The sequence below is a fragment of the Myotis daubentonii genome, chromosome 3, assembly GCF_963259705.1.
Source record: "Myotis daubentonii chromosome 3, mMyoDau2.1, whole genome shotgun sequence".
NCBI lineage: Eukaryota > Metazoa > Chordata > Mammalia > Chiroptera > Vespertilionidae > Myotis > Myotis daubentonii.
The window spans coordinates 8,307,490-8,321,827 of record NC_081842.1 but is presented as its reverse complement, the minus strand read 5'-3'; the positions used below and the strand labels follow the sequence as shown (position 1 = coordinate 8,321,827).

At 58.7% G+C, this 14,338-nt stretch overlaps 1 protein-coding gene across 8 annotated transcripts in view; it reads right to left on the bottom strand.

Moving 5' to 3' along the window:
• AGPAT3 (1-acylglycerol-3-phosphate O-acyltransferase 3) overlaps positions 1 to 14,338 on the bottom strand; it is a 70,539-nt gene that overhangs the window by 21,854 nt on the left and 34,347 nt on the right. Inside the window, exon 1 of one of the 8 annotated variants that reach the window (XM_059686651.1) lies at positions 12,962 to 13,106. The exons of 6 other annotated variants lie outside the window; for them this stretch is intronic. The gene's annotated coding sequence lies outside the window, so the exon portion shown is untranslated. Of the gene's footprint in view, positions 1 to 2,122; positions 2,271 to 12,961; positions 13,107 to 14,338 lie in introns of those variants that run through there. One more of the 8 variants, XM_059686648.1, reaches the window with a different exon arrangement.

Below are 14,338 nucleotides of genomic sequence, written 5' to 3'. Positions count from 1 at the left end.
CCGGGACCTGATGACTGCACAATAGACCTGTGACAGGTCTCTGGCCTGCAGGACACTGCGGGCACTGCTCACCCCGAGGGCCTGGTGGGGCCACAGCACAGGAGTGCTCTCCTAGGGGGCAAGTGTGGGGACCGAGTTCCAGAACACACACCATGCACATACACATGCACACGCACATGCACTCACACGCGCGCACACACACACACACACAACAGTGACAGCTAAGTTGACTTAGACCTAATTTTGTGACAATGAACCGCCTGCTGTAATAACAACGTTTTACTCGCCAAGAAATGGATGGAGGTTTGCTCTGTGATTATCAACCAGCTGGTGGCTGACATACTTTTCTGCATGTACAATGTATTTCACAAATTCACAAATTACATGGGAGTCCTGGCTTCCTCTTGGGAATGCAGAGAGCCTCTTGCTCCCACCCTTACAACAAGAATAGAGCCAAGCAAACTGCAAGTTCATGACTTTCCTTAGCCCCATCGGAGACCTGAGGTCACAGGCAGCCAGCTAACAAGAAACTGGGGGCAAGAAGGAGGCCTGCGGAGAGTGGGACTGAACCCTTGGGTTCCTGGGCAGATCCGGGATGCTAAGAGGATTTCGGCTGGAACAGCAGAGTCCAGGTGAGTCTGCATGGCTGGGAGAGGGAGTGTGAAGCCGCAGAGCTGGGGGGGGGAGGGGGGAGTCCCTCACCCTCCTGCCGGCCTTTCCTCTGTGACCCCCCCGCCACACACACACACAGTGAGAGTCCTAGGAAAGCTCCCCCTACATAAACTCTAGAACTTGTCGGTGAACAGGGTGGTTTTAATCATGAGAAACAAGCCTTAACGGATGGCCAAGGTGTTGACAAAGATTAAAAAGTGTCACATTTTTCATTAAAGAGGCATTATGAGTCACACACTTAATAAATAGATTTTTTTAAAGTTAAGGATTCAAAATGAAACAAACAAACTGGGTTTCAAATACCCACCCTTGGCCTCTGCTCACGGCTGTGGGGGAGCCCCCACACGTCCCTCCGGTCCCACCGCAGCCCTGACCCAGGTGCGGTTGGAAAAGGTCCATCTGACCCCGAGTCATGGTCACCGGTCACTCAGCACCTGTCTCTTATCTGAGCTTCCTTCTGAATGTAAACTCAGAACATGTCATATACACACGTTTTAACATAAAGGATAGTATCCAAAAGCATTACTCGGATCCAGGAAATGTAATACCCAATAGAGAGTGGAATAAAGATCGCCATCAGTGAACGCTGTGTGCCCACCAGGTTTGCCGGCGATTAGCAAACATGTGCGATGCCATCTGCCCAGCAACTGGCACGTGGCGTGACCCCGGGACCCAGGAGCAAGGTCCTGTCCGCTTCCTCACTTGCTACCGGTCGATGCCCTCCTCTGACTGGACCGTAGAAAGTGTGGGCAGAGGTGCTGGACATGGGCAGTTCAAGGTCATGGCGTACACCTCAGCCGACCCACCCCCAGGGCCAGTCCTGCTCTGTCCTGTGGGCTGCTCCGTCCCCACTGTGTCATTGGGGTTGTGATTTCAAGGACACACAACAACCTATCACGTATACTCTGAACTGTGGTCGTGAGGATGAGACAGAGGCAACGAGGAGCCCCGTCCTCCTGGGGCACCGGGGAGGGGTCTGGACGGTGAGGACACGCTGGCCCACGGGGAAGCAGCCGCCGAGGCCAGACGTGACCTCTGCTCCCCTGCCGGCTGGGTCCCAGGATGGCAGCTAGGGTACGATCGGGTCCGGGGAGATGGGGCCGGGGGCCCCCGCCTCTGCCTTGGGAGGGTGCTGCTCAGTTCATCCCTAACAAGGCTGCTCTGGTCCAGGGCACAGGCGCCCGTGCCCAGCTGACTGCGTGGCAACCTCGGGACTTTGGAAGAGAAGAAATCAGAGGTGCCCTGGCTCCTGAGAGAACCTTCTTCCTGTGACCCCTCCGGGGAACCTGCTTAGGGAGACAGCTCCTTCCCACAGGCATCTGTGCCCACGACTTCCTTCCCAAAAGTCAGAGAAATCCCACAGTAGCCAGGCTGGCCGCGGCCCTGCCCCTCCCCCACACCATGACCCTGCAGGGCGGCCAAAGGGACAGCCCAGACCACAGCCCCTTACCTCTGTCCCTCCCAGGACTCAGCCAGCAGGACGCAGGGACAGCCCAGGCCCACTCAGCATGGACCTCCAGAGCGTAAAACCGCCTGTGGGCCGCAGAGCTGCGAGGGGCCGCCCGTGCCTGCATTTCTGAGCAGGGCTCTGGGCATCTGTCACAGGAGCCAACGGGGCACAACGTGCTGCCAAGTAGATGAAATGTTAGGGCCTGGGGCATCGCTGTGTTGCAAGCTTACGTTCAGACTTGGCACTGAGGTCAACAGAAGAATGGGGTGAGAGTGGAAGGCCGACAGAGCTTGGGGAGGCAGGAAACATCAAGTTCAAACTCCACGGGGGTCCCTGCTCTGAGCAGCCTGGCCAGCCCCTCCAGGCCTGGGGCCCAGCTGTTATCGCCGCCCGTTCACAGTGGGCTCCATCTCAGAACATCAGTCTCGGCGAGAAAGTGGTCACACAACGTGATCGCAGCACAGGAACCGTCGCCTGCTGCCCTCCATGCTTGGTCTTAAACAGAACTGTTTCCCGGCCTTGCCTTTACTGATGGTGGTGAATGAGCGGCTGCTGCTCCCAGCACCAGCACCTCTACCCACAGGACCACGGCTCGTTCTCCACACGCTCCTCTGAGAGCCACCCCGACCCATGCTGGTGGGGGCTCCCAGAGAAGGATGTAAAGTCCAGGCCTGGGGGGGCTGGGCTGGCTCAGGGACAGGAGGCTGCCCCAGAGGACTTTAAACTCCAGGAGGACACGAGGGCCGAGCCCTGCAGGCATGGCCCCAGGATGGGGGAGGTCCCTAGCCATCAGCTGGGCATCCGCCCTCCTGGCCTGGACTTTCTCCTCATTCTGAGCCACTGAGAGCAGTTCCCCAGGATTGATTCTATTTCCTGTCTCCTCCCTGGAAAGTGAGCACAGGGAACTCTTGGTCTCTAGAACCCAGTACTTGGAGAGAGTCGCACTGGAACCCACAGCCACCCCAGGGAAGGAGGGGGGGGGTGTCCTCAGGAAGAACTGCAAAGTGTGACCCAGCCCTTCAGAGACAACTTTCACAGCCTCCCTGTCCTGTCAGCCTCCCTGTCCTGTCACCCAGGACGGCGCCTGGCACCTTGAGAAATTGGGGTGAATGAACAGTGAACAATTCAGTCCATCAATATCCATTAAACACCAGCAAATTCACAAGGTGAGACCCCCGTGGCCTCCACAGTGACCACGCACGACAGCTGGCTTGGCCGAGGGCACGTGGCACCTGGCACCCCCTCACCACAGCTTTCCTTCCTGATTCCGTGAAGGGACTGACCGAGGGCACCTGGAGGCACGTGTCCAGGTCGCTCCGTAACAGCCATGGTGCTGCCCAGCACAGACACTGCTCACTGAGAGCCAAGCAACAGCCTGAGCCTCTGCACCTCTGTCCCCAAAACCACCCACCACAGGGCCCTCCAGGTCCAACAGGGTTACAGAGACTGCAGAGGCCATGGGTCTGGAAGTGTCTGGGTTGTGCTGGGAGCTCAGCGGAGTGGCACCTGGCATATGCCTTTGTAACTGAAGACATCTCACGAGTCCTCAAATTCCGTAAGTAACTTCCTTCCCTAAGATCTAGATCCACAACAAAAGGGCGAATTCACTTTTGCCATCAACTGAAAAAGAGCAAGTGAAATGACAGCCCTTGGAGATGACGCATGGCCATTGGGCATAACGCGCTCCAGCCAACCCCAAAGGCCACGCCCTTCAGCCCCGAGTTCAGCGGTCAGGAACCGATCCTATGGGGACCAGGAGACAAGTGGGAAGGTGAATGCTGGACAGGCGGCTAGTGATGGATGATACCAAACACCGGAGACACAGGGCACCCTTGGTGAACCGGTGCACCACCTCCAGATGCATTTGTCCCTCAGGACCTGGCTGCATGGAGGCCTCAGTGACATGACGTGACTACTGCGTACACGGCTGGCGGACAGAGGTACACATGTCATGACAAACACACGCCTAAGAGAGACTGTACCTAACTGCCCTAGGGAAATCTCTGGTCATGAAATAATGTGGACTTTTTAAAAAATGCTTTTCTAATTTTCACTTAAGTTTTTGGCATGGAATAATGATAACTTTTATAATCATAAAAATGTTACTAAAATCAAAACAGTATCCTTGAAGTGAAAAGCTCTGAGGAGTCACGCATAGCAGCGAAGATGAGAAGGCCCTAGCACCAACACCCGGGCATTCACCGTGCCCGAGCCCAGGCTGAGGGCTGCCCACAGGCCCACGGCTGACAGCGGGGCCTGTCCTAGGCCGGCGACCCTGGCGTATGCCTCATGCAGGACGGCAGCTGATGCCAACTGCTGTCACTCTAGAGGTTTCTCTTCTGATAAAATGGCTCTTTCTATTAGGCAAGCATTCTGCAACCAAGCCACGGGACAAGTTCGTGGAACTGGGACTCCTCTTGGGAAAGCGTTCAAGGCCTGCCTGCAGGGGTGGGGGGTGGGGGTGGCGGGAGGAGGCAAGAGGCAGGAGCACGACGTTTAAAGGCACGGGAACACTACCAGGAGGTGGGTTATCTGTTGTACTAAGTTTAGGGATTTCTAAGATTAAATGAAACTAAAAACGCAGAACTCGCTGGCACCAGAAGTGTCTTCAGTTAAATGGTCAACAAAGGCACCTCCAAGGCGCACCAATGCTTGGGAGACCGGCACACAAGCTCTACATCAAAGACACAAGGCAGCTTGTCTCTAAAAATGCCACCGACTTAGGAATAGTTTTGCAACATTAAAAATTTTAATTGCTTTTAATTTTTAATTCCTTCTAATTGGCATAGAAACCCCGAGTTCCCCCCCTTACAGCTGGCACTGCTGTTGGAAAGTTGTAACCAAGGAGGGCCGCTTGCGGCCACCTCGCACGAAGAGCCCTGCACTCCGCCCCGTGGGAAACGCACCCGAAATGATGTGTCTCTCTAGCTGGGCCTTCCTCCTTCCCACATAACCGCCTCGCTCCCTTTGCCTGGTTTTTCTAAATTGTGGCGTATACACCAATAACAAGCTACCGACTGGGCCAAGATAACAAGAATGCATTCCCACTCGGTGTCCTCTGCACCTCGCCACCGCTTGGCAGCGGGGCAGCCACGGGGGTGTGACCGGGCTCTGGGGTCATGCCAGGCAGCATGTGGTGGGCAGGTTACGCGAACCTTGCTGTTACTCCACAATGTAAAGAATCGCACTTGGATGTGATAGCCCAGGGTGCACTTCGTAACGCATTCTGTGACAGTGCCACATCTGGAAGCAGTGGCTGGCGATGTTGCTGAATAAAAAGGAAAGTGACCTGCAAGCGATGCTGGATGTGTAGCTGGTATTTGAACCCACATTTTCTGACATGTCTTACACCAGATCTGAAGCAAGGCCCACTGAGAACAGCAGGGCTCTGTCCCTGGCCAGCGTGCCCTGAGGTGGCGGCTGCCGAGACCTGCAGGTGGCGGTCAGAGGCTCCGTGTGGCCCCTTGCCGCTGGGTCAGGCTTCCCCTTGGAGCGTCTCTCTCCACCCCAACCCCGTGCTGTGGCAGGTTCACTCGAGGCACAAGGAGGACCTGCCGAGAGTCCTTGCCGCAGAGACGCAGACAGGACCAGCCGGGAAGCTGCCTCCCGAGGACTCACATTGACCCCATTGGTGGGAACTCCCCGTGGAGTCCAGGAGCCTTTCCGTGAAGTGCTTTCGAGCTGACAAAGTGCTGGCAGCCCCTTCAACAGAGGAACTCTTCCTGGCGCCTCCAACCAGAACTGAGCTGAGCGGGTTGCTGGTCACAGCCGGGGAGGAGAAGAGGGGGCAGGGGGTGAGCCCATCCTGTGGTTTGCCACACCAGCTCTGGTCTCATCCTGTCAACGGGGAGCGTGGCAGCTGAAAAGGCGTCTCGTGAGTCAGTCCTAACTGGGGAGGGGACAGCTCGGCAACCTCAGGGAACCAAGACCTGGCATTTTCTCCGAGTTCCCAACAGGGGAGTGAGGACAGGGACTCAGCAGGGTGTGTGTGTGCGGGGGGGGGGGGGGGGGGGGGGGGCTGCCTGAGTCCTCCGCCAGATCACGAGCTTCTAGCATGTTCTTCCAACGGGGTCTCTTCCCGTTTGTGGAACAAGGACTATTAAGTGGCAGGACAAGCGCTGCAAGAGGAAACATCCACAGACAGACGAGAAAACCAGCATGCCCCGCCCCCGCCCCCCCACGAGGTGGGCGGCCCGCTGCGCGGTCCAGCTGACTGACCAGTGCCACCAGGCCCCTGAGAGGCAAGTAAATGACTAGAATGTTCAGGAGAAGGGGGCTCTGAGGCAGGAAAGGGCTGCCGAAGCCTGGGGTACACCTGGGGACCAGAGGCCGGGAGCCAGCGGGGAGCCCTGCCCTGGCTGAGGCCTTGCCGCCTGCAGCACCCCTCCATCGCCAGACACAAAAGAAGCATTAATCGGATCTACAGAAGAGAAAGCCTCCAGCTCAGAGGGTAGGACTCCCACCCACCCAGGGCGGGGGAGGAACAAGAACACGCCAGGCAGAACCTCCGGGAAGACTGCCTCTTTGCAGGAAACTGCCCGTTCTCCAGCACTAGCCAGTCAAGTGACCCCAGACCCGGGCTGGGGTTTCCCCACGGCCACCCCGACAACAGCCCATCAGGAGGGAGCCGGCCCTGTGTGCCATCGGCACCTGCCCGTGTGCAAAGGTTGTCACCTGCAGAGAGACGGTCAACATCCCATTTTATAGACAGAACTGGGGCCCAGCGCACACCTGCCCCGTTGGCTGTCACAGCCTCGTGAGGGGACGGAGGCGCTGAGCCCCCAGAGGGGAGGCCAGGTGGCCCACGGCACCCCGCAGATCCCCGCACATGGTCACAGCAAGCGCTGGGTGCGCTCCGGCCACCGCTGCTGAAAGGGTCACTGGTGACTCCCCATAAACCACCTTCTCACCTATGGGCACAACGGGTAACATGCCTCTGACGGAAGCTACCATTTTCTGTTCAACTGACGACCCCGACTCAGTCAGCTGCCCCCGCTGCCCCCACTGCCCCCGCTGCCCCCGCTGCCCCTGCTCTGGGCTGAGAGGCGGGAGCGATGGCGAGGGCTCGGGGCAGGGGCTTCCCTCCCAGTCACCCAGCACCCTGACCCTCCCTCGGGAATGTTCTAACAAAGAGCATTCATGTGCTCGGGCAGCAACCGCTTCCTTCCCCGCCCGCCATGGAGTCCTCACGGGGGGTGGAGTGAGTCTGTGGACCTACAGGGACAGCGGGGGCAGAGCCCCTCCCCCCGGACAGCCCAGACACCGGCACCAGCCACGCTCACCAGTACAAGTAATAGGTCAAAGCCACGGCCACCAGGGCGACACAAACCCCCGAGAAGAGGCAGGTCGAGTAGCTGGCCAGCATCTTCACAGCCTGCCCCCTGTCTTCTGAGAGCTGGTGAGGAGATTGGCAGTGGCAGCGAGTGTCACCGTGGGCTGGAGCGTAAGGAGAGGGATTATGACCAGGCCCACACTTGCCACACGGGACGGGCTTGGGCCACGAAGAGCATCTGCTCGGCAGACCGAGGGGGACACGCACTTCTGGGGTGCTGCCTCCCGACCCAGAGGCACCCTGTGAGTCTCGAAGGCCAGCTCGAATGAAAACAGGGCCCTGAAGCAGCACAGAGGGCGCGGCCTCCCCTCCACCCACTCGGGGCTGCCAGGCTCCCGCTAATCCAGTAAGCGGCTTTCAGCAGGAGCCGCTGTAAACAGGTGCATCACGGCCTCGGACAGGACCAGGTCAGCAGGCCCCGCCCAGCAGCTGACCCGGGACCTCAGACTCAGAAGCCAACAGAAACCCCAATAGCACAACAACCCAGCACACGTGGGGCGAGCTAGTGAGGTGGGCCCCCGGCTCTGCTCGGGCTGGAAAAACCGCTGGAAGGCCTCCCAGTGCTGGACAGACATCCTCTCTTTGGGGCAATGCCCAGGCCATCGGACCCCCGCCCAGAGCAGGCTGCTATGCTCCCACCAGAGGCCCAGTTCCAACTCCAGACCCTGGGGAATGCCTTTCCGGGCACTGCCCCGGGGAAGACTTGGGGAAGAGTCACTCCTCTTATTCCCGGGAAACAGCGGGACGTCGGCCAGATGTGCGAAGGACTGTTGTCTCCCACATGGCCCTGCCTGGACTCTGATCGTGCACGGAGCTGAGATGAGATAGAGATGCAGGCGGAAGTGTCACCCCTGCAAGCTGTGCAAAGGCCCCGACAGACACGCAGAAGCAGGAAGAGAAATGTTATTGGGAAAACACCTCGAGGGGCCTCTGGCCAACGCACCTTCCTTCAGGGCCGGGGTGGGGAACGCCCAGCCCTCGGACAGTATAAGGCCCACGAAATCCTGTGGCCTGGCCCTGCCAAGTCATTAGGGGTGAGTTGATTACATGTTTGACCAAATACCGCGGGCTGATTTTTAAGTGGGTAACTCTGTATGGCCCTGGAATGATGTTACAAATACCCCAATGGCCCTTGGCAGAGAAAAGGTTCCCCTCCCCTGCTTCAGGGTCATCACGCTGCACTGGGTGACCAGAAGGTTACTGCTCTGTGCATCTTCCCTGCACATGACACGAAGGGCCCACTTCCAGACAGGAAGGCCCCGCTGCCCTGCCTGCCCAGCCGAAGCCCCCTCCAGCACCTGTGCTCCTGTGTCCTGCCAAGGGGCGGGCCCCACAGCTGGCAAAGCCTGCCCTGCCCCTGCCCTGCCCTGCCCTGCCCCTGCCCCTGCCCTGCCCTGCCCCTGCCCTGCCCCTGCCCTGCCCTGCCCCTGCCCCGCCCTGCCCTGCCCTGCCCCTGCCCCTGCCCCTGCCCTGCCCTGCCCCTGCCCCTGCCCTGCCCCTGCCCTGCCCCTGCCCCTGCCCCTGCCCCTGCCCTGCCCCTGCCCTGCCCCTGCCCCTGCCCCTGCACCTGCTCTGCCCCTGCCCCTGCCCCTGCTCTGCCCCTGCCCCTGCCCTGCCCTGCCCCTGCCCCTGCCCTGCCCCTGCCCCTGCCCTGCCCCTGCCCCTGCCCTGCCCCTGGAGCCTCCAGACTGATTGCAAGGCCTTTAGAGGCATCTGCCTGTGACTTACACTCAGGCCTGTGGCCCGAGAAGCCATCGGAGGGAAGGCAGGTCCAACTCCTCCGCTTAGCCCCGGGAAGGGGCTTTGCCCTGGGCAGTGTCTGGCTGCCTAAGGCTTCCCAACTCCGTGATCCCCAAGCAGCCAGAGGAACTGCTGACCGGGAGGACCTGCTCCCCCAGGGTGGTGTGTGCTCCCCCTGGGATGTGAGGACCGTCCTCATCTGAGGCCTGAGGAACAGGCCCTCTCCCTGCCAGGTACCCGGACCTCGGCCTTTCTAATAAATAGCGAAAAGAAACCCTTCTCTCAGAGAGCTGTGGGGTGGTGCACGTCTGCCCAGCCACCACCCCTCGTCTGCGATGCAGCTAAAGGCCCGGGCCCTCGTGCATCTGAGCCTCGAGGACGCTGGCCCCTGCGGCCGTGAGGCCCATCGCTGAGCACGGGTCTCGCTCCACAAAGGGCAGCAGGTGCCCTTGACTTGAGTGGCAGCACCTGGGCCCGACCTTTGCCCTGAGGTCAGCACTCGTTTAGAAAGGTATTTTTGAGGACTCTCTGGGACCCGGGGTGGCCCTGCCCTCCAGAAAGGCTTTCTGCTTGCCAGTACCCCAGTAATTCAGGATGCCGGCCCCCTCCTCCATGGTGCCGCTGAGAGACTCTTCTAGAATAGAAACCGGGTCATGGCCCACCCCCAGCTGCCACTGCCAGAGCCCAGCAGCCACCTTCCCCACTGCAGGCTTTCGAGATACTTGCCACATCCTGTCCTCGTCCCCGGCCTCCTGCCAAGTTTGCAGGGCAGGAGACAGGCTGGCGCCTTGGCGGGCGAGACAGTGGACAGGCCGTGGGGTTCCCGCACACCCTGGACTGCACAGACCCCTCTGAGTGCTCAGCCTCCAGACGGCTCCCCGGGGCCCTCCGGGCTGTGGTCAGCACCCAGCCTCGAAGGGGGGTTCTCTGGCGAAGGGCGCCCTGGCTCTCGCTCTCTCTTTGCCCTTTGGACCTCAGTGTGTCACAGGAGTCTCCTCTCCCAGCCACATCGCAGGAGGCCTGTGACCACCCTGGAGAGAGGGTGCACAGCACAGCCCTGGGCACGGACTGCACCCCAATCCTAGCACTACCCCCCCCCCCCCGCTTCAAGCTAAGCCTCAGTTTACTGTAAGGTGGGAATAATCACTCTACCCTCGTCAATGGGTGGTGGTGATGTTTAGGGGGTTGGTACAGGGAAAGCACCTGGCATAGTAAATGTCAAAATGGTTAGCGCTCGTGATGACGTCATCATGGCTCCTGAACCAGAGGGGACCTGCCGGCAGAGGTGGGGAGAAATGCCCAGCTGGAGCAGAACAGAAATTAAACCTCAGGCCTGGTTTGGGTTCTACGAACAGTAAGACATGTTTTTTGTTGTTGTTTTTTAAAAATATATTTTTATTGATTTCAGAGAGGAAGGGAGAGGGAAAGAGAGAAACATCAATGACGAGAGAGAATCATTGATTGGCTGCCTCCTGCACGCCCTCTACTGGGGATCAAGCCCACAACCCAGGTACTTGCCCTTGACCGGAATTGAACCTGGGACCCTTCAGTCTGCTGGCCAGCGCTGTATCCACTGAGCCAAACCAACTAGGGCAGGAATGTTGAGATAGTTCTCACTTTTTACTATGCCCTTGCCATTATTTGTGTGAAACAGCAAACCTAGAATGCTTAGAATCTTGGCTTTATTGATTTTGAAATAAAGGTTGGCATAGGAATTTGGCCAAAATCCTCCTCCAGTAATATTTCTTTGGACAGGAAACTCCCCGTGGGGTCCTGAGTGCACCTGTCCGCTGGCCGTGCTCAGGACCCGTGGCAGTGGCCCTCCTGGTCCTCAAGACCATGTGTGCGAGTGAGGTCACTCCTGCCCCTGGATTACTATTCGACTTCATTCTGAGTCTCTTACTGAAGGTTAAAGAGAATAAAGCTAATTTGAAGGTATTACACAAGAACGTGTCTAGATACTTCCCTGGACTAAAAATGACTGATTTATGCTAAATATGAAAGAGAACAGCAGGAGCGTGCTGACAGAACCTCCTGGTGGTGTCCTCAGAGCAGCAACATTAAAGGCAGGTTCTAAAAACTTAACTTTTCTTTAAACTCAGCAAGTTTCTCTTGGAATGCCCACATTCTCTTTCGTACACAACCGAGAGCACTGCAGGTGTAATAACCGTTCCTGCTCAAGGAGGCGAGTACTGCGACCATCAGACATGAGGACAGATGAATGCACGTATGCAGCTGCAGTTTATGTAGTTTCTCAAAGCAGCTCTTTAGTAACCCGCTGGCGGCCCTCGTCCAGGGGAGAACCCCACTTGTCAGCCATTGGGGTCTGGGGGCAGCAGGTGCTGCTTCCCCATATCTGCTACAGGCCCTGCCCCAGAACAAGGAGCTGCCAGCATGGCAGGGAATGGCTCTGGAGCCACAAGGGGTCAGGCAGGAGGGGGTGCTGAGCTGGGGAAGGAAAGCTTGCCCTCTGGGCCACCCACGGGGCCCGCAGGGGCCACCTGGTCACAAGCTCTATGGTGGCACCTGCAGGAGCTGTGTGTCTCTCCAGCTTCCAGAACAAACATACGATCTCATCTACCTGCATCCAGGGGAAGGGCAGGTACATACACAGGACAACCCGGTCCACGCCTGTTGCCGCTCTGAGTGCCTGGGTCCTGCTCCTTCTGGGGCCACCTCCCTTCCCTGACCTGTTCTTTTCACTCACCTTCAGGCCAGGTGTGACCGGTCAGAGCTCTCGCCATTCCCCCGCCTTACCCTGGCCCTCCAGAAACTGTGACCCCCCTTTCTGCCAGCCTCACCTCCAGGTCCCAGCCCTCCAGAATGGACCCCACCTGGAAACAACCCAGAACCAGGTGCGGACGGCCTCCGAGTTAACCGCGAGGGCTTGTAACGCTGAGGTCTGAAGGGCAGCATCAACAGGGAAAGGAAGGCAGGCCCACGGGCCACGCCGGGACTCCCTGGTGACAGATGGGGAGACCACACCCAGACAAGCCAGTGAGCGATCAGGGAGACCACGCAAGGTCGTGCTGAGAGGCACTAAACGCGAATTATTCATTTAGTGATCGCAACTGCTCTCTTGGTACCACGACCAACTGCATGGCTCACAAATAACTGGCCGACCCAGGATGAGAACCAGGTTTGGCCGACGCTGGCCTCGGAGTATTTCACTGGCCCCAGCGCAGCCCAGCCGGTTCAACCCAGACCTCCACCCCTCAACCCCCACCCCCGGAATGACTCGTGGCTTATTCAGTCTCTGGCAGTCCCCAGGGGCCAGGGCGTCTCCAAGCCTCAGACTCTTGTTAACTCACAGTTAATCACCCTCTTTCCCACAGTGTCCCCAAAGGCACTGTGTCAATTCCTGGCATCCCGGCCTCAAGAAATCAGGTCCTGCCTGAACCACAGAACGGCAGCGGCAAGGCGCTGAGTTTCCAGCAGGAGAGACGCTGAGCAAGTAACTTTGCAGCTTTCGCCCTGCCTTTCGGCTCAGCCCTACTGCATTTATTAGGTTAATGAGATGCTGCCCGCCCACTGGAAACACACCATCGCGCCAGCCTGTTTATCCTGATTGAGCTCAGCATCAGGCCAGAGAGAACCCTCAGGATGCCAGCCACATGTTGCAGGACCACCAATAAGAAGTTGCCAAGTGCACTCACTTAACCACTCCCCACCCCCACCCCGCCCCTGAAGCCTCACTGGGCTCCTGGCTGTTGACAGGGCCCCACCTCACTCCTCATTCTTATGCCCAGTGCGTCCTTCCCACTGACCGGAGCTCCTGGTGCTTCCCAGCGGCTCTGGAAAGGTTATGAGTCCCTGGAGCTTTCTCCTCTGGTCCCAGGAAGCAGGCGAGACAGTCTGCAGCAGAGTGTGGCCGAGACAAGCAGTCTCCAGGCCCGCTCCAGTCACACTGCGCTGGGGGCACAGCTGAGGGCGTGTCCGTTCCTCAGGACGGTGGCACCTGCAGGAGGCCACTTCCCGCACCTGAGACTGCTGGTTTGGGTTCCACGTCTCACCCAACCAGCCCTTCCACAGCGTTAAGTGCACAAATAAGTAAATAACAAAGCAAAGCTCCCTGCTGCGACTCCCTCTGGGCAAATGAGACTCCAGGAGCGAGGCGGGTGCTCGCGGGGACCAGCTGATACCATGTCCTTCCAATCCACACGGGGACGCGCACTAGAACGTGGGTTACTATGCAAACCAAACACAAGTAAACAACCGAGGTGTGAGCCCAGGAAGGCCAGCGGCCAACTCTCCAGTGCTCTGAAGTGCAGTCAGGACGCTATGCCAGATGCTATCTGCGTGGCTTACAGCTACTCGGTGGCGTTGACACAGCCACGGGATGAACAGGCACAGGTGTGACCGGCAGCAGGTATGGGGGGGGGGGGGGCTGCCACGTGGGGGCGGGGCCTCACCGGTTCAGGGTGGACTAAGAGATACCTGCTCGGCTCCAAGACAGAAAGGTCAGCCTGCAAAGCGTCCTCAGGACATGTGGCCGGGTTCTCGGGCCCTCGGCAAGCCCACAGATGTGAACACACGGTTTTTTCACGACTGCATGTCAGGACAGGTGGCAGCCTTCAGAAGGCAGTCACAGCCCAGGAGTAGGGAAGTGAGGAAAGCAGGTGCACACGGCCCTGGAGCACATGTGAGAACCACCTGGTGGGCCCTGGTACGCCAAAAAGTTGCGGGTTCGATCCGGGTCAGGGTTCCAGCCCCGTCGGGACGTGTGTGGGGCCCCTAGCTCGCCCTGTGCTGCCTGATACTGCTTCCATTTGCTCCCATCTGCATCTTCAGAACAGTGTGATCGGGCGGCCATGCTTCCTTCCACGGAATAGGCACTACGACAGGGATACACTGGAAGCCAGCGAGGAGCAACCACCAGCTCTGGGTGCTGGGCCGGGCCTACACCTGCACCCCAGCCTCCCTTCCCCGCCTGCAGAGGGCTTGTTCTCCCTCGTCAGCTGTGTTCAGTGCTCCTGCTGCATTTCGAGTGCAGGCAGTGCCCGGTGGCTCAGCTGCCCAGTGCATAGGGAGCACCTCGAACTGCGAACACACAACCAGCCCCTGACATGGGCCCGCCAGCCCCAGCTCCCTGGAGAGGAAGACCAGGGTCTAGAATTTCAGGCAGGACGTCCTAACAATGCTGC